The 20,357-nt window shown below is 42.5% G+C and overlaps 1 protein-coding gene and 1 non-coding gene across 2 annotated transcripts in view; one reads left to right on the top strand and one right to left on the bottom strand.

Moving 5' to 3' along the window:
• The window catches only part of LOC124602586 (ubiquitin carboxyl-terminal hydrolase 34), a 499,996-nt gene that overhangs the window by 229,891 nt on the left and 249,748 nt on the right, over positions 1-20,357 (top strand). The window lies entirely within an intron of this gene.
• Trnat-agu lies at positions 1,245-1,318 on the bottom strand. The gene has a single exon. It is a non-coding gene; the product is annotated as a tRNA-Thr (tRNA).

The raw sequence follows: 20,357 nt of genomic DNA on the forward strand, positions 1-20,357 counted from the left end.
ACTCAGATTCTACTGTTAAGTATACACTTTTTTTTAACGTTATTGAGCATCGCTTAAAATTCCAATTCTTCTTCTCCTTCTCCTTCTTCTTCTTCTGTCAGTTACTTGTAAACTTGGGCACACCAGGATGAATGGCTGCAGGATGTGATTCCTGGGCCTTAACCTACATCATCATAAAGATGCTTTCAAAAAGTGGATCCCAACACTGGGGGACCTCTCTTTGCTAGTATATGGCCACAAAGCATGTAGAACATGGGACTAAAAATAAAAGCCAAAATATGAACAACAGCTGTAAATACGTTACGATATTTCAGTAACATCAGGATGTCAGGACCCCATCATTCTGGTGAACTGCGCAGCTTCTTCTATTTTAGCACAGGGCTGAACCATTGGTGTGACTACGACTGTCTTTGCTTCTATTATCTATTGCCATCTGCCTTTCAGGTGTCTACAGGCAGACTTCTCTTGTAAGAATTCACTTAGTATTGTGCCATCAGCTCTTAAGGCTAGAGTGGGCAAATGAATATGGGATAATAGGGATATGTTGGCAACAGATTATTTGTGGAGGGTCATTGTCAGCTCTGGCCAAAAACACGGACTTTAGCACTTTTTTTGACATCAATGTTCCAGGAATTTTGACATCATCATGTTTGGACAGTTGCTCCAAGGCCATGATATCATCACTCCTGGAATTCTGGCATCATCACAGTCTAACATGTGCACCAGCGTCGTGACATTATCACTCCTGGAATTGTGAATCATCATGTCATTGCCCTGTGAAGCCCCCCCCCCCCCCCCCCCCCCGAAAAATAACTTGTAGCTGTCATTGTGCTGTCTGCCAATGATGTGTTAGCTTGGCCCCCCACCCTTCGAGGAACTTTAATTTTTGTAATACAATCCCAAGAGCATCATCACTTGCTGCCTTACTTCGTACTATATAAAGTGCCAGCAGCAGCAGCAGTGATCAACTGGGAAGAAGAAGATTATTACTAAGTATTTTATCCATCCATTATTATTATTATTTGTTGTTGTTGTTTCATTATACTTAGGACTCTGTCCAGCCACAGCAGCTACCAGAACTTCAGTCTCGGTGAATGGCAGCAGATCACAAATACATACAATTTGGCTGCAAGTGAATCTAAACTATTAATGTAGACCTAGCACTATATGTAAATTCAAAGAGGGATCACTGCTATCAGCTGTGGTGGGACATTAAGCAGAATCGGCGGCGACAAACAAAAATGTGTACTGGACCGGGATTCGAACCCAGGATCTCCTGCTTACTAAGCTGGTGCGGTAACCATTGCGCCATCCAGACCCCAGTGTTATCACGACTGCACAGACTATCACAGTATGCCTCACAGCCGATCCACACTACCATTGAGTGCCACCTATCCACAGTGCCTAGCATCCCACAGTGATTTTGATGCAATGATTGAGATAGAGAATATTCAGAGTCTTGGTACTAGATTATAGTATGCAGGCTGCAAATGGGACTATCTCTGTAGTATGATAGAGAGAAAGATCATGACTGAATATAACCCGTCACATACTCTTATTCACATTAGCATTTTAAGGGATGAGCCATCAGTTGTTGATATGTGGCTGTGCTGAAGTTAAAAGCTGAAAGTGCAGCCATATAAACGACTTGTACAATGCTTTACTGATTGCGGCAGGTGAAGTCACTGGTGTCCTTATATTAGAGCTGCATAATGAGAAACTTTATCGACTATTTGTGTGTGATTAGTGTAAATATAAATAAATTAGAACAATATATAAAAGGCAGTGTTCATCCAACACTAAAGTATCCATCTGAAATCCCGATAAGCATAAAATTTGTGGAGGCTAAATTTACTGACGGAGTGCCTATGTATGTAATTGCATTTATAATCCTGAATACGATAGAGGCTGAATTCAAGACACATAGAAAATAATTATTTGAACTGAGTGATTGTGTTTGTGTGTGTGTGTGTGTGTGTGTGTGTGTGTGTGTGAGAGAGAGAGAGAGAGAGAGAGAGAGAGAGAGAGAATAAAAAATGTTACACAAAAAATTGTTCCTATTTATTTCCGTCCTGCAGTAACTTCAATAATGAAAGGATCAAGGTCTTTTGTAAATGATAACACCGATATATATAAAAATTTAACTTATTGATTTATTGTCATTAAAAATACATTTTTTTTCTGTGACTAGTAGTACTTGATTGCTTACATGCAGAGGTACATCATACTAATACTAACAGAGGAAGAGACTGATTTGATATCGGATAATTACCCAACAGCACCTGATTGCTTAGATACATTGTGTGCCCCCCCCCCCTCTCTCTCTCTCTCTCTCTCTCTCTCTCTCTCTCTCTCTCTCACACACACACACACACACACGCACACACACGCAAGCACATACAGTGTGCAAAAAATGCTTTCATAGTAAACTTAATGCACATTTGCAAGCACACAAAATGTAAATAGAGTAGTGAGAACAAGAGTGTCCCCATCCCGTCCATCCCACAGAAGAAATGCTTGCCATTATGGCATGACAAACCAAGTCTCAGTTGTCGTGCAGTATTTGTGGTCTCACTGTCGAAAGTCCACTTTGAGGGGTCTTTGATTGTAAGAACCTGTGAGACTGCACAATGCATACCCTTTGTTTGTCTTTGAGTGGTACCTGCTGCTGTATGGTATGCATACATTTTTGATCTGAGCCACAACGGACTCCACAACCTGTGAGCCATTCATCTTGTCTTTCATCAGGCTGATAACATTCTTGTTCTGAGGTGTTGTGCCATAAGTCATTATCAGCCACATGTCCAAACATGTTGAATTTCTCAGGTTTGTACCTAATTATTTCATAAGGATTGCATCTTCACTCAGTAGATGAAACATTCTGTATCCATATAAAGGAATCGGTGATTTTTGGTTTTGCAAACTTGTATTGGAATCAGTGCATGTGGAGTTTGGAGAGACTCAGAATATGCATACTGATATAGACAGGCTTTGTGAACTCCACTGAACCATTAGTCCTCTCCACAGTGACTAGTCTTTCATTGAACCAGGGATGCTGCCAGAGGAGATGCCGTGGATGATTCTAATAAGTCATGTCCCCAGCCTGAGACGCTGCTCAAGGTTTCTGTAATGTATAATGTATCTCTGTTATTCCCCAGCATTGTCATCAGCTTGGGGACAGAACCATTTTGCAGGACTAAATGCACCAATCACAGCAGCAAGTCGCTGCATATATCTTATAAATTGGTGGTATGTACCTGTTCTACCTCCAGGACATAATCCACACCAGCATCAGCAACCACATGAGATCTCTTATTTTCCAGTTCGACGATTTCATCTTGGGCAGCCATTGGAACCCTCCAAATGGTAGAGACTGTTACATGACATGCCTGCAAAGATTGCTTACATCTAAGTAAAGAATGTAACTCAAATTGTCAAATAGCCTGTACTGCTACTCTCTAATTCACAAGTTACTCGCCTTTGTGTTCCTGCGGACACACTGCCAAAGTCCCCTGTGGATCCCGCATTTAAAAAAAATTAAATAAAAGTGACTTATTACTATCAGCAACAGTTCAATGTTTCTGTGCCCTTCTTTAACACACACACACAAAAGCTCTGGAACAGTGTAACAGAAGGCAGGATCCAGAGTGTATGTAAGTACATGTTTGTACATACACTCTGGAATTTCTCAGAAACGTCTGTTTTCAAGTGCATATCTGTCCCCATGTACAATTTAGCGTATCCCTCTTAATGAAATGTGTTGAAACCCCACCAAACATTCACCACATGCTTGTGCTCTGCATCTGTTATGGCAGTGCCTGTTAGTTTACTGGTGAATGCAGTTATATCGGGCAATGTGATTTTGTGGAGTCTCCAACGGATTCAGGTATTCATATGGGAAGATCCACTTCTTTGTCATGAGCTGAAACTTTGCATAATCAGGACATACGGATCTGGTGATGTGTATTGTTCCGATGTATTGTCTCACCAAGCTTCTGAAGAGTTGTGTACGTGAATCATAAGGAATCCAAGAAGCAGAGTGATATTTTTGATGTGATGGCGTCCAAGAGGGTTGGCTATGACATCAGATGGCTGGTGGTTCTGCTGAGCTGTTGCAAACGTGTGTTGCAGCACCTGTGATATGTGATGCACCCAGATGATTCAACAAGTCTCTTCCAGCTCTTGGCTACAGCCATTGCGGGTGCAGCTGCACTGTACTCACTCAAGCTTGCTGGTGCAAGAGACATGGACGATAGAAAAAGATGTCACTTTCCAGATAATTTGTGTACATCAGTTCACGTATTGGATGATTGGTGTTTTACCATATACAGAGAGGCTTGCATGGGCCCATGTATGCAAGTAGCAGTTGACCTCTTCCACTTCTTACGTCATATTGACGAAGTCTCTAAAATTATTTCCCTAATCCTTCATGAGGAGCATATGCAATGTATGTTACTTACATACCTGAAGACTGATATGAGGAGGTGGAAAATATGACGTTAACAAATAATTATTAATTTTTCTTTTTTTTTTTTTTTTAAAAAAGGGTTTATTTACTGGTAAACGAATTCAATCTATTTGTACATTTTCTGAAGCATTCATAAACTCATATTGTCCATATATTCTCTCCTTCAGCTGGTTGAGGGCAGAACGTATGCATGTTTTGAGATTCTGATTAGACGTATTTTTATAAATTTCTTGAAACCAGGAAGATTTCTCACAACCTTGACATAAACTATGCTGTCTCTATGATCACAAGTTTGGAGTGATGACATCGTATTTTCATACTCTGCTCCATCACCATCCCAGGGTTTTGAGTGGTAAAATTGTGTCAACCACACTTCTCTTTATCAAGATTTATCACACCCCACTGAACTAAACATTTTGGGTGAAGCAATGATTGTAGAATACCTCATTAATACTTGTCCGACATTGGAGAATACATTGAATGCAACATCTTTAAACACAAATCATCTGAATTCATCATAAAATCCATGTGCATCTGCGACGATGATCGCTCTTTGAGGCATCATTGAAAAATACTCCACAAGTTGTTTAATGGAGCAAGTAGTGTACAAGATGATCTTGTATCAATAAGGCATATGTTGTGATGCCTACAGAGAAGTTTTGCAATGACTCGAATTCAATATTGTTCGACGCAATGCCAGGTCGAACAGTCTATCATGACTATAAGTGATGAAAGAAATACCCAACATGTATCTGCAGTGGGGCATTTAGCGAACCCAATGGCAGCAGGTGAAAATTTGTGTTGGAGTGGGAGTAGAACCCAGATTTCCCACTTTGCACCAGCAGTTGTCGTAGCTGCCTCAGATATCCGAGCATGTCCACCATCCAATCCATATGCTGCATTCTACAGATTACTGTCCTCTATCTATTCATCCACTTGCTCACAGCCTAACTGGATTCCCACAAGGGTTCGGATACTGTTGTGCTTGTGCATTGGTGCAGTGGATAGCATTTTGGGGATTTTATTTGCCAGTTTTATTCTGCCATATAATATTGTAATATACACCATTTCTTAAGCCACCTGTATCCGATATTTACACAGTGCAGTGTTTTGTAATGGCGAACGTCATAGGACAGAATAACTACAAAAACAATATTTTGTAATGCTAATGATGACTGCAAGGTTAAATAACTCAACATCTACTAGTCATATACCCTACATGCGGTACATCCGCTAAGATGCAACACATTAGCGACCAGTGACAATAATTATTTCCATATTAATGACTGCATGGCATTTACAAAAGGATATGTTTTCCTCAGAGTAGATGCTCAAAACGAACCCCCTGCATGTCCAAACATTGTGTGACCCACTGGATCATACAGCTCTGGACCAGGGTTGTCACAGGTTCGGGTAATCAGGGAAGTCCACAAATGTCATGGAAATTTGAAAGAAACGCTGGAAAAAATATCATTTTTGGTCTCAGTAGCTGAAATTGTTTGTTTACTGAGATGTCACGCATCATCACTGGTTGGGTGCAGCTGAGCACTTGTGCAGCTTGCCTACTCCGTCATTACTACTGCTTCACCCCTTCCTACCATTGCCTGCAGCTTGCAGTCAGTGCTGCCACCATCTGTCACCGCTAGCCTAGCAGCTACAGACGAGAGGCAGGGAGGTGTGAAGAATGGTTTGTTTGGATCTGATTCTCAGAGATTGCGGAAACACCAGTCGTGTGTGCATGACTGTTTTTGAGTGAATGTGTGTGTGTGTGTGTGTGTGTGTGTGTGTGTGTGTGTGTGTGTGCGTGCGCGCGTGTGCGCTCTCATTGCCTGACAAAGGCTATAGCCGAAAATTTAGTTGTGAGAGTGTGATTGTCTTTCCTACGTGGCTGAAACAGCTCAGGGTTCATCTTTACGGTGAGTTGCTACCTATCCTCAGTATTATTGATTCTCAGAGTATTTGCACACTTGATCTGTTGCATGGAGTGATCACCGCGATCCCATTTCAACAACATATTGTCTGTGACTGATGAATAGCTTACCACACTAGAGGAATTCTACAACACGCCAAAACTGCAGGCTGTTTCTGTGGGTATCTGTAATGGATCGGGCCTGCCGATCTAAAGCCCTTCGTTTCCCACTAATGTGCAGGTCCAGCCTAGTCTCACCGACCTGCCCACAGACTGGGTCTGTTTGTGTGTGGCATAACCCAGTGGATTTTCGTGGTTTATCCATGGACCCAGGACTTCAGTGCTCCTCGGCAGGCCAGAAGCCATGGGTGATGGATTTCAGAAATTGCAACTGTCTCACCGCAAGTACGTTGCACAGTGTGGCGTTTTATAGACATTATATTTATTCTAGTACATTCTGGCTTTTCAAAAATAGTTTATATGTTAGAAAGTATGGCTGATAAGAAGAAGAAAATTGTGGCAGTAGCTGGCAGTTTATACGCTTGTACTTGTATTGCTCAAAATAAAAACCACATAATGCCTGTAAAAATAATAGATTTAACACAGTGGGTAATAACAAAGAGTAATGAACATAGGAGAACCAACATTTTATTGGTAGCCCCTATGTTGTTGGTTCACACAACTCTTCCGTACCTGATAGACTTCTTTCAGGAGGCTTGTTTTATTCCGAGTTTTATTTCTGAAATCAGTGAAGGTACTCTAAATCTGACTTACAACTCCAAGGAAATGCGTATTTTTCTCACCAAATGGCTTTTGTTTTATTAAAATAAAATAACATCAGTGATCTTAATGAAATGCATATACCATTTGGCTTGCTTTCTCCATCTAAAAACAGTTCATTACAAAAGTGTTGATGTTAAGATTTTTGTTCACATTAGGAAACACCATCTGCTTGCAAGTTTCATTTAGATATTTCCTTGTTTGACACTACTGTTTCTCTTACTGTAGCTGTAAAGATGGAATCAACTTACGTCTTACCCCTGAGATTTCTAAATTTGTCAGGGAGTAATGCTTAAACTTGTCTGGAAATCAAGGAAATATCAGGGAATTTCACTTGAGGGTACTTGCGGCAACCTTGTGAACTCTTTGCAACATGGCTGCATCCACAGATACAGGTGCAGCATAAACATGCATTATCAGTTCTTCCACATGTGTTGACAGATGTCCCCACAAGAAGAAATCCAGGGGATTTAGGCCACGTGATGGCGGAGTCCATACAACTGGACCTCCCATCCTAGTTATTTCGCTGGAGATGTTCTGCCTAAATAACATTGCAAATTAATTCCAAAGCATGAAGGTGCACCATCATGTTGGAACCATAACCTCTGCCGAACATAACGCAGAACATCTTCCAGTGCATCAGGAAAGAGTTTGAGAGGAATCCATCATCGTGCAGTCATCTAGTCAGCAAATAAATAGGGACCCAAACTCCTTTCTGTCAGTTTACCGGCCCAGACATTGATGCCAAAGCAAACTTGATATCAATGGTTGCGGTGTGAAATGCAGGTTAATGTCACACCAGTGGTGGACATTGTGCATATTGAAAACACCCTCAAGAGTGAACGCTGCTTTATCTGACCATATTACAGTGTTTATGAAGTCGTCGTTGGCTTCCTTTTGTTTTTGGAACCATTCACAGAATTCCTTGTGCAGATAGTGGTCTGTAGGATGCAGGTGTTGTGTTTAAAGAATAATGAAAGGGGTGCAACTCATGCTTGTGCAGCACATCACCGACCACGCATTTGAAGACACGCAGCTGCCTTGCTATGCTATTTGTACTTCACTGGGGATCTTGGTGTATGATCACAAGAACAGCTTCCTCAGTAGCTGGAGCACAGCGAGTTCATAGGCAACCTCTATCACAAAATGGTGGAAGAAAAGAACCTGTCTCCTGAAGGCAAAGCTCCAGATGACAAAAAACATTTTTGTCTGGATGACATCAACCAGGATATGTAGTGGACATATTCTCAAGTGGCAACACAAACCTGGTTACCAGATGCACCAAGGACCTGCAGTGTATCCACGTATTCATCATTTGTGTATGCCATACTGCTGCCACAATCTTTTAGAATAACACAAGAAGAAGATACCACATGTGTACAAATGTATGTGGAGTCCGTCACGGGCGAATTACTCCATTAGCAGCCTGCTGAACAGTGCATACAGTATAAACACATCATTAGTTGCTGCGGGTTTTTCTACCCATTGCGCATCACCTCTCGTACAGCTTTTGTTCTGTGTGATTCATCCCAACACTGCTAATTGTGCAACATTCATTTCGAATTACACTGTTTACCTAACAGTAATGGATGTAATGTTTCCATATTTCCGTTGGTCATAATAATAATAATAGTAATAATAATAATAATAATAATAATAAACAGTGTACACTTATCAGACTCAGTGTTGAAAGGCATAATTAGTAGTTCCATGGTGATAATACATACAAATCGGAACAGAGTTCGGAAATTATTTGCAATGCACATTGCTAGCCTCACAAGTGACATGAAGCCCCTAAAGAAATGTAATGGACATAAACATGGCAAGAATAATAGTTGATACTAATTGATGGGTCCATTGGAGGAGGGTACACATTAAAACAGATTTGGAATCTAGTTGAGGCAGTGGTGCCAAACAATTTGCAAACTCGACATACAAAAGGTTCCTTTAAAAGCTGAGTATTGAAAACGATTGTACTTCCATTTTTGTGTTTGTAGTAGGTAATTGCAAATGTTTTGTGGAATAGCCACAGTAATCACTGTATGATGATTAAGACGCCAGGCACCATACCAAGCAGACTACACTTTGCAAACATAAACAAATGCACTTTGACCCAGAATTGAATCCTTGACCTCCTGCATGCTAACCCAAAACGTTATCCACTGCACAAACTGCACAACACTAGTCTTATATTCTGACAGACATAGTTACCATATGTGTGACTAGAAGGTTTGCCAACTGCCAGTCTTTAATGTTCAACTACTGCCAATATTATACGCAGACGAAAGTTTGAGATACACATTTTTGTATTGCTAGTATGTGAGGTAATCACACTGCGAAGTCGGAGTGAACAAATTTTTATTCACCGTGTGTATAAATCACTTTGGCTGATAAATCCCGTGGGCTGATTACTCATCCAAAACAGTCGTCCATCGCATACTAAGATGGGCAAAACCTTATGCATGTGTCATACAATAGCCCGTACACATTTTTTGTCCCAGTCAGGCTGTAAGGCATCATATGGGAAAAGCTGGGAGCTCAGCATTGATTAGTTTAAAGCTGTCAGATATGCCCAGATCCTTTTTCAGATCCCCTCACAGTGCACGTGCAGCTCTGAAATAATAAATTGAGATGTTCCTAGCTGAATGTGTCTACACTAGGTGAGATGACTCTGGAAGGATTAGATATTCAAACAGTTCCAATGAATGGAAAGTTAATGGCAATTGAACTCCGGACTTCAGTACACCTAAAAGTTTCAGATTCTCTTCATCTGATAGAGGTATATACGGCACTTTCCACAGCAATTAATCCAGCACAATTTTATGCTCTTCTTCTCCTTTTTCTAGAATCTTCAAGCTGTTATCAGTAGCACTTCGAAAATCAGCTTATTTTGTTTAGCGTTTCATAATGATGTGCATATTATCCTCAAAGAACCTTTAACATTTTAACGGGATACCACATACTAAAGGAGCCATCTATGAACCATACAGCATTTTGTAAGGCAATGTGATCTGATGTTGATGAAAAGATGTATGTTTGAGAGTTGATGTGATTCCTACATTTATAGTGTGGTGGATTCTGCCACCATTAAGTTTGTATCTTATTTCTTGAACAAAAGGCAAATACATTGCGTGTAAGGTGCGATGTCACTGCTGCTGCTGCTGCTGCTGCTGGAGGCTTCTTGGGCATAAATACTCCTTCCAAATATAGAAATTTGCATGGAGTTGATAAACCATTTTGATGCTGAATAAGAATTCTTATCTCTTTGTTATTACCTATTGAATGTTGCTGAAGCTAAAGTTTGTGGAAAAATATTCCCTTGCTAATGATAAGCTCATCATATTGAACTGGAGTTGTTATATCGAGTCATGTCATTATGAGGTTTCAATCCTATTGATATAAGAAACTCTTTAATTCTCATGTGTTATCACAATCTGCTTCCACTGTAAAGTGAATTTCTTATGGATGTGGAAACAGTATATATACTTTATACCTATGGTGCTGCTTCTGATGAAGACATACTGTAATTTCCTCACTGCAAAATTGGACTAGATTTCCATTGTATTCAGTTTGAGATGGTCTAATGTTGGAGCAGTCACTGGTAGTTTATGAGATTGCTTGGCACCCTACACAGTTTTAACACATGTGGACACACTGTAGCAAGAATCCGTATATATTTTGGATGAATGTGTTGTTATGCTACAGATTCTGCGTGATATTACACTGAACACAAATCGTAATGACTGGTAGTATCTCCACTCGCCGATACAACCTGTAAATCTCACCAGTATTATTCTCCAGCACTTGACCCCCCCCCCCCCCCCCCCCCCCCAAGAAACGTAGTAGTGATAAGCTACTCTCTCTTCTTTTGTTTTTATTTCTGTTTTAAATAATATATTAATGTTTTGCATGTAGCTCAAAAACCTTATGCTACAAACACATTTAAATTTCAATATCATGGGAGCCAGGAGGCATTACCACAACTTCACCTCCTCCGTGACAGTTATTGTTTTGCCTCATTGACGTTATCTATACTATAGTACATTTCAATACCAAGTAATGTTGTACTCCCCCCCCTCCTCTCACCCCCAACACCTCCCCGTTTCTTTGAGCTATTGGAAAGAAAGTGCTTTGCTTTCAACATAGGGCGAATGTTCTTTTAAACTTAGAGTGTAAACTGTAAGACTTCAACTGATGCAGTGAACTGCCTACTGCTTGTTTTTATGCAACCATCAGGAGAAATGTTAGACATAGATGACAGAAGAGATCTGAAGTCAAGTCTTGGTAGCATAGAAAATTGTAGAAAACTCATTTCTTGATAGGAGAGTAACGACACAATTCTTCTGGTGGTCTTAGTGCAGTATTCTCTTTAGCTGCTTTTATATTGTCTCATCTCTCTAGAGCTGCACCATGGGAAGCAAGGAGAGGATGTTGGTTGGTGGCCAGTATCCTCATTCTGTAACACAAACTGCACTCAGTTAATAACTGGATTCTTTATTCATAAACAAAGAATTACTTAGCTCAAGTTTCAATGTGCTGTGGTACAAGCTCTCTTCTGTATAATCTACGTAGCCTCAATGCTGTTGAAGTAGAAGTCTGCTATGTTCACTATAAGGTTGCTATGTGCTGCCTGTCTCTGCAGTTGAGGGTAAATCTACGGCTCCATCTCGGTGACATGCAAGAACTCCACAGTGTAGAGACTCAAACTAACTGGCTACATTCACTGGCTAAACTGGCCCCTCCGGTCCGTGGCAGTGATCCTAAATACTGGCGTCTGAGAAGGTGTTGGTGGCGTGGTTTCCAGCGAGTCTTGTCATTGGCGTTCATCGATACTCTAGTAACATCCTTGCTGTGTGGTGTGCTGGCGCCAGCATATGCCACCAAAGTAGTAGATAGTATCTTTTATTTTTTTACATATGCGGTCCAATGAGTCACATATCTTCCCGCAGCAGCTAAATTGATGATCCTGCGTTCTTTGGGTTTCCACAATGTCTTTGGCAATATAGTCTGCATAAACACACCAAGAAATCTAGGGATTTCGAGTTTTCTGACAATTTTAAGCAGATCTGTTCATTAGTGGTCTGTCCAGTAGTATTGCTTTGAGCTTTTTTGACTGCTCAAGCCCTTTCCTGCACAGTTTTCAATATAGTCCTTTACCAGTAGTGTGGGGCCTCCACTGTCCTACTATGTCTTTAGGCCTCTTGTAGTTGCTTCTCTGATTTACGTGCATTCTTTACTGCTTTAGTTAAGATGGCAGCTCCTCTTGCTAGAAATCAGTGGGGGGGGGGGGGGGGGGGGGGGAAAGCACATCTCTCTCACACACACACACATAATTGCAATCTCCAGCATCTTGGACTGGAATGCAACATCACGTTGGGTGCAAGCAGCAATATGGAGGGGGTGGGGTAGGGGAAGAGGAAGGGACAGTGACAGTGTTGTACGGGTGGGGAGAGAGGCAAATTCCTTGTGGTGGAGTGTGCAGGGATTAGACCTGCCAACAGCCACGGTGTCAGGGGGTTGTGCAGTAGGTAGGTGGGAAGAAAAGGGACAAAAATGGAGGGGAGTGGGGAAATACAGGCAGATGCGTAGGCAGAGGGCTGCAAATAAATTTGGCGGGGAGACGAGAATGGGGAGGAGATGATAAGACAGAGGGGGGTGGGAACTGTTGGGTGCAGGATTTGGGGGACAGTATGTTACCGTAGGTTGAGGCCAGGATAATCACGGAAGCGGAGATGTGTTGCACGGATAACTCCCGTCTGCGCGGTTCGGAAAAGCTGGTGCTGCAGGGAAGGATCCAGATGGCTCGGGTAGTGAAGCAGCCATTGAAATCAAGTGTTTTGGGTTCAGTTGGATGTTGTGCCACAGGTGGTCTACTTTGCCTCTCAGCCACAGTTTGGTGGTGCCAATGCATCCTGGTGGACAGCTGGGTTGGTAGTCATACCAATGTAAAATGCTGTACAATGATTGCAGCTGAGCTGGTAAATGACATGGCTGTTTTCATAGGTTGCCCGGCCCCTGATGGGGTAGTATAAATCTGTGATTGTTCTGGAATAGGAAGTGCTGGGTGGATGGATTGGGCAGGTTTTGCACCCGGGTCTTCCACAGGGATATGATCCTTGTGGCAAGGGCCAGGAGTTGGCATAGGGATGAACTAGGATGTTTTGGAGGTTGGGTGAGTGACACAACACCATTTCAGGAGGGTGGCTTTTTGTGAGTGGTGTTCTGCCGCCCACCTAATCTCCATAACATCCTAATCCAGTCCTGTCACAGGTTTATCCTACCCACATCAGGGGCTGGGCCACCCATGAAAGCAGCCATGTCATTTATCAGCTCTGCTTCAATCATTGCACAGCTTTTTATATTGGTATCACTACTAACAAGTTGTCCACCAGGATGAATGGCCACCACCAAACTGTGGCCAAAAGCAAAGCAGACCACCCTGTGACACAACATGCAGCTGAACATAAACACTTGATTTCAATGGCGCTTCGCTGGATCATTCTCTCCACTACCAACTTTCCTAAACTGCACAAATGGGAGTTATCCTTACAACACATTTTCCGCCTCCCTTAATTATCCTGACCTTAACATACTGTAACACACTGTCCCCAAACCCTCCACCCAGCAGTTTCCACCCCCTCTGTCCTATCATCTCTCACACCATTTATCTGCAGCCCTCTGCAAATGTGTCTGCCTGTCTTTCCCCATTCCTCTCCATTTATGTTCCTTTTTTCCCCACCTCCCTGCTGCATAACCTTCTGACACTGTGCCTGTTGCCAGTCTAGTCCCAGCACACTCCACCAGACAGCATTAATATCCCAGCCCACCAGTGCACTACTACCCCTTCCCCACCCCTTCCAGATGTGTGTGTGTGTGTGTGTTTACTGACAAAGGCTGCGGCTGAAAGCTTTATTGAGTGTTTTTTAATCGTTCCTTTCTGCAACTATATGTGTCTTCTTTACGGTAAGTAGCACTCTATCTTATCCTACATTGTTGATATTCCTACCTGAAGTTTCCGTTGTTTGAGTAAGCAATTTAAGTTTGTCATGCACTGCGTCATTGACTGCAAATGGAGTAATACGTTGTCCTACACCAAAGTCCTTTCTTTGACGCATCTCCTTGGCTGTATCATCTAATGTTAGGCACACAATACAACAATCTTTATTTGTGGGTGAGCAGTAGGGATTCTTCTTGCATATATCATCTAGTGTATTAATTCCCTTGTCACTATGAGCTAGATGATTTTCCAGATTCGTTTCAGGTCCACAGAAGTTGTACACACGGTATGAAATTCAACAAATAGGTTATTGAGAATGTCATCACCATATCTGCTGATGCATTTCGTAGCACTCATGTCATGCTGTTGTTTGGTTTGAGGTTTGTGTGTCTCTAATATATAGCAAACTGTGAATGTTCACCCAACTGTTGAGCTGTGATGGGAAGACAAGCCATTTCAATAATGCCTTGCTCCTTTTACATCTTATGACTCGCTCTACGAGGAACGCGTCCGGTTCAGAGCTTTTCTGTAATTCTTCTGTGTAAAAAACCCTGTGCAATTTCTTTAGTGTCTATCCTTTAAGATGTAAGTTCTCAGGTTTCTGTGCTGCACTTGGGAAACTGTAAATATCTCTGTTGACCAGTTCAGCTTCTTCTCAATCACATTTTTGTATTTCGAAATATGCGACAAATAACCTACTTTGAACTTCTGTGCACGTGGATTCACCATCTTAATAAGATTGTGCACTGTATTCAGAGGCCCATTGTCACAGACTTCAATAGGCCTCATCTTGACGTAGAATGTAGTTTATTCGTCTCATAATGTACAGTTACAAATTAAGATTTTTGTACTGGAGACACATCAAATTACTGTGAAAAACGGTTATAATAAATAACATACTTAAGCATTGCATTTCTGAATTTGTAGACATGAACAATTTAACAAGAACATATATAACACTTATGATCATTTGCAGCTTGCAATACAATTTATACAATATATTAACAACTTATTACACAATAGATAATCTTTTATTGTGTCTTTTCATTTCAAATTGCCGAACCCTGCATAAATTCTTCAATTGAATAATAACATTTTCCACTTGTGTTTTAATTAACAATCTTTTTAGTGGGTCAAACTCCATATTTAACATATTTGTGCTATTTGATTTATTGTAAATTAATTAATCCCATGTGCAATGGTGTTTGAGCATAAAATTTTAAATATGAGAGGGAAGTTTGTGTCTGAGACAAGTGCTGTAATTGTGGTTGAAATGAAAATTATCAAGTGAGTTTTGATTTTTATATATGAAAATAAAAATTTCGTATATGTACAGAGGAGTGACGGGTATTTTTAATTTTTTTAAATAATGGGCGACATGTTGTTCTTTTTTGGACTAAACAAGTTTCTTATGATTCTCTTTTGAAGAGTAAGTAATCTCAGGCTGTTCGTAGAGTTTCGCCAGAAAATTATTCCATATCGAATTATAGTCTCAAAGTAGCTGTGGTGACTATCTTCCTGGTGTCCGTAAGGGTGGAACAAGATAAGACATTCATTGCATAAGCTAGGCTGTTTAGTTTGTTTGCTAAGAAGTCCACATGTGCCTTCCAATTTAAATTTTTGTCAAGATTTAGACCTAGAAATTTTATGTAACGTGCTTGAGCAATTTCCTGATTGCCGTTCACTGTTTTTATGTGAAATGCTAATAATGTTTTAGCACTGAACTGCACTAATTATGTTTTTGTGGCATTGAGTTTTAATCCATTATGCTGAAACCATTATATTTTCCACATTGTCATAATTTGTTCTAAATTGTCATTTTCAATTAAAACCGACTTTTCACCTGCGGATAAAATGGAGTGAACATCAGTGCTTAAAGATAAATCATTTATGTATAGCAGAAAACATAAGACCCTAAAATTGAGCCCTGTGGGACATCTGTACAAACCTTTTTCCAGTCTGAGAATGATTTTTTTTCCCATTTGAATTTAGAATAACTCTGTGTTTGCTTTCTGACAAATAAGATTTGGGCCACTGCAATGCCCTGTCCACAATCCCATATCTTTCTAACTTGTGTAGAAGTAGTAAGTGATTGGCCGAGTCAAAAGCAGTGGTCAAATCACAAAAAATACCTCTGCCTCTTTACCCTTGTCTAAAGGAGCTCTTCTTTTCAGTGAATTCCCTGATAGCATTTATTGTAATTTTCCCCTTTTGAAATCCAAACTGATTTTTAACTGTAATATCATTTCAATAAGAAAGTTTTCAAGACGTTTTGCAACAATCCTTTCTATCGCCTTAGCAAAAACTGGCAGCAGGGAAATAGGGCAGTAATTTCCCAGGTCATCTGGTGAGCCTCTCTTGGACAACAGTCTTATTTCAGCATATTTTAACACATCCGGGAAGTACCCTTTCCCAAATGACTGACTAATAATTTTAGCTAATGGATGAGAAATAATGTTATGAACAGCCTTGATCTACAGTGGTTGGAATTTCACCCCTTTTTAAAGACACTGTAGTGTCTTCTAGGTCTTTTGGGATAATTATTTTGAATGTTTTAAGGCTTGCATTTTGTTTTATATTTACAAAGTTGACATGATAAGTAGTCAGATTATACTCTTCAGTAATTAGTGGTAGAATGCCTAGCCATTTGTATGATCGTCAAAGATTAACCCTTCAAGTATCAATGGCTTTTGCCATTTTTAGTGCTACATTGTTGTAGGGCATTGTTATGTGCATTTTTTAATAGTGTCCGTATTGAGAAAATTGACAATGAAAGTAAGTGTATCTAAAGCCATTGTTACGAAACATTGAGTTTGTGTTACTGCTTTTAGGAGTGATTTTGTAATGAAATCACTGGGGTATTTTATAGCTTTGATACAAAATTGATTAATTTTTTGGCCCCCATTTTTGCTCGTTATAGGCATAATGAGTTATGAATATTTAGAGATTTGGGATTGTGTCTAGGATACGCAAATTTGCTTTCAAATATGCCACATGAAATGATGGATGGTTGAAAGTTGTGTATGCTAGTGGTTCTGTAGTGAAACAACTGCCTTATATAACAGATGTTTACTTTTTGCCAATTTCATTTTGTACTCATTGTTTACTGTGATAATGAAGATTAATTTTGTGAAAAATTTTAAAATATTATTTCAAAAGTGGAACCACCTCCTTAGAACAGTTAAATGTTTACTTGTCAACAATTTCTCCTTGTATTCGTTGCTTACTATGACGATAAAAAAGGTAAAATTATATTGTTGGGTCTCAAAGGCTTAAATTCCTTCACATTCAGTTTTTTATCGTCTTGTTCGACCATTCAACAATACTAGCTTTGAAATGGGAGCGTGTTGAGTGGTGAGTAGTTGTTTGTTCAATGTTGTACCATTACCACTTTGAAATGACTGTTGTAAAATTCACCTCCGAGATTGGTTTGAAGATTGTTAGGACACTGGTTCATCCCAGTCTGCAGGAATTGTTAAAATACCTGCACACCTTTCTTCCCCTTTTTTTAACTTCACGGACAGAGCCAATCCCCCCTGCGGGTCCGGGGTAAGAATAGGCCCGAGGTATTCCTGTCTGTCGTAAGAGGCGACTAAAAGGAGTTTCAACCGTTTCAGCCTTCCGTGTGATGGTCCCCCTTGGGGTTTGACCTCCATTTTTCAAAATTCTACAGAAGTACGAGCCTTTTGGGGAAGGACGCCTTACGTGGTGTCTCACTGGTCCTCAGTGCACTCAGACCTTGGCACTCAGCATTGTCACGGTGTTGTAACCACACCCACTATTCCTCAAATTGGGCCTAAACGCCTGATGGGTTGCACAAGTTATGCCCTTAGTGCGTCCCCATCTGCACCTACGATCATGATGGGCTTTCCATGGCACCCGAAATCCAGCACGGTAGCCAGCCCTTTGTGGTGGGGTCGTCATGTACCCTCTAGGTTGTAGCCCCCTGACAACACAGGGATCGTACTGCCGATACCTGAGCTGCACCCTCCCCATGTCGGCCAAGGAGTAGATGCCCGTCTCATTGGGGCATCAGGACTCCCGGTAATGGTCATCCTGCCAGGTGGCCCTTGCTGAGGCTGGGTGGCACCCGTGGGGAGAGCCCCTGGTCGGAGTGGGTGGTATCGGGGCGGACGTTTCGCAGATGAAACGTCAACATGTATCGGGTCGTTCTGCGGCCGAGTCTTTTAAAAAGAAAGGTACTGTCTCTGGTTCTGGTTCTCCTGCCCTTTCCCCCCTTGGCCACTCCCTGGGAGGAAGGACAGGCCCGCCGGCTTGGGGCGAAGTACTTCCCCCGCTATTTAGTCTGTTCTCGGACCGATGGGGGGACGTTCGCCACCTCCAAGCCCATGTTCTTTGTCCAGCACATCGAGGACATCTTCGGGGAAATCGAGGCTCTCAGTAAAATGTGTTCGGGGTCCGTTCTTATAAAGACCACCTCCGCCACTCACTCGGCGGCGCTCCAGCCGTGCGACTGACTAGGGGACATCCCAGTGTCCATTGTCCCCGCATCTGGCACTGAATGGGATGCAGGGGGTTATTTTTCACCGGGACCACCTGCTGCAATCTGATGAGGAGCTCAGGGCCAACCTGGAGCGCCAAGACATGCATTTCGTCCGGCGAGTCCAGCGCGGCCCCAAAGACCGTCGCATCGACACCAGGGCCTTTATCCTCGCCTTCGAGGGGGACATTCTCCCGGAGAAGGTAAAGGTGATGTGCTACCAGTATGACGTGCGACCTTACGTCCCGCCTCCTATGCGCTGCTTTCGGTGTTTGCGCTTTGGACACATGTCGTCACGGTGTGAGGCTGAGCCCCTTTGTGGTGATTGTGGACGTCCTCTTCATGAGGAACATACATGCACCCCACCACCTCGGTGTGTCAATTGTCCTGGCATCCACTCGCCTAGATCTTTAGACTGTCCAGCGTATCAGATGGAGAAGAAGATTCAAGAATTAAAAACTTTGGATCGCCTCTCTTATTCTGAGGCCAGCAAGAAGTATGACCGCCTCCATCCCGTGACGTTGACAACTTCGTTTGCCTCAGTCGTGTCCACTTCTTCCACAGTATCCTCACCCCTATCCTGTCCCCCCTCCACCTCCTCACCCCATCCGGGGTCTATGCCTCCGCCTTCCAAATCCTCCTCCCTCGCGGCCCCTGCCCCCTCTGCCCCAGGGGCCACCCTTCCTCCTCCTCCCCCTCCGCTGCCTGAGAAGCGACCCCGGCTTCCGAGGTCCGGCATTCCAAAACAGACCCCGCACGTGTGGACCTTCTTCAGGTCCAGCCCACCATCCCCGTGCCTCATCGGACTTCCCAGAAGGCCTCCAAGAAGAAGTCTTTATCACCCTCTCCACCCCGGCATGTTTTGTCTGACGCTCCATCCGTGAGTCGCTACTCCCGGCCGTCCTCAGTTTCGCCGGGACGCTCTGCTGCCAGGTGCTCAGCTGGCCTCTCGTCGGCGAATGATGCTGCCCCTCCTACGCAACCCGGGAAAGCGGCCGCAGCTGGCGACGACTCGATGGAACAGGATCTGCCTCCCGCCAGTTGTAGCATTGTTCCCTCAAAACCTGGCCCTCCACGGCCGTCGAGGTGACCAGCTCCTCACCCGTTTTGTTTCCCCTTTTTTCTGAGTAGTGATGGCTTTGTTACATTGGAACATAAGAGGTATTCGATCTAATCGGGAGGAATTACAACTGCTCCTCCGCCTGCACTGTCCGCTCGTCCTTGGTCTCCAGGAAACCAAGTTGCGCCCAACTGACCGTATTGCTTTTCCCCACTATACCTCGGAGCGGTCTGACCTTACCCCTGTGGACAGTATTCCAGCTCATGGTGGGGTCATGTTGCTCATTCGGGACGATGTCTATTACCACCCCATCCCATTGACCACCCCACTCCAAGCAATAGCTGTCCGTATTACTCTTTCTGCCTTTACTTTTTCCGTTTGTACCGTCTACACTCCATCGTCATCCGCAGTTAGTCGGGCTGACATGATGCACCTGATTGTTCAGCTTCCTCCGCCGTTTTTATTGTTTGGCGACTTCAGTGCCCATCATCCCCTTTGGGGCTCTCCTGCATCCTGTCGGAGAGGCTCCCTCTTGGCATATGTCTTCAACCATCTCAATCTTGTCTGCCTCAATACTGGCACCCCGACTTTCCTCTCGGACTCTACTCATACCTACTCCCACTTGGACCTCTCGATCTGTTC

This window comes from Schistocerca americana, chromosome 1 (genome assembly GCF_021461395.2).
Source record: "Schistocerca americana isolate TAMUIC-IGC-003095 chromosome 1, iqSchAmer2.1, whole genome shotgun sequence".
NCBI classification, from domain to species: Eukaryota; Metazoa; Arthropoda; class Insecta; order Orthoptera; family Acrididae; genus Schistocerca; species Schistocerca americana.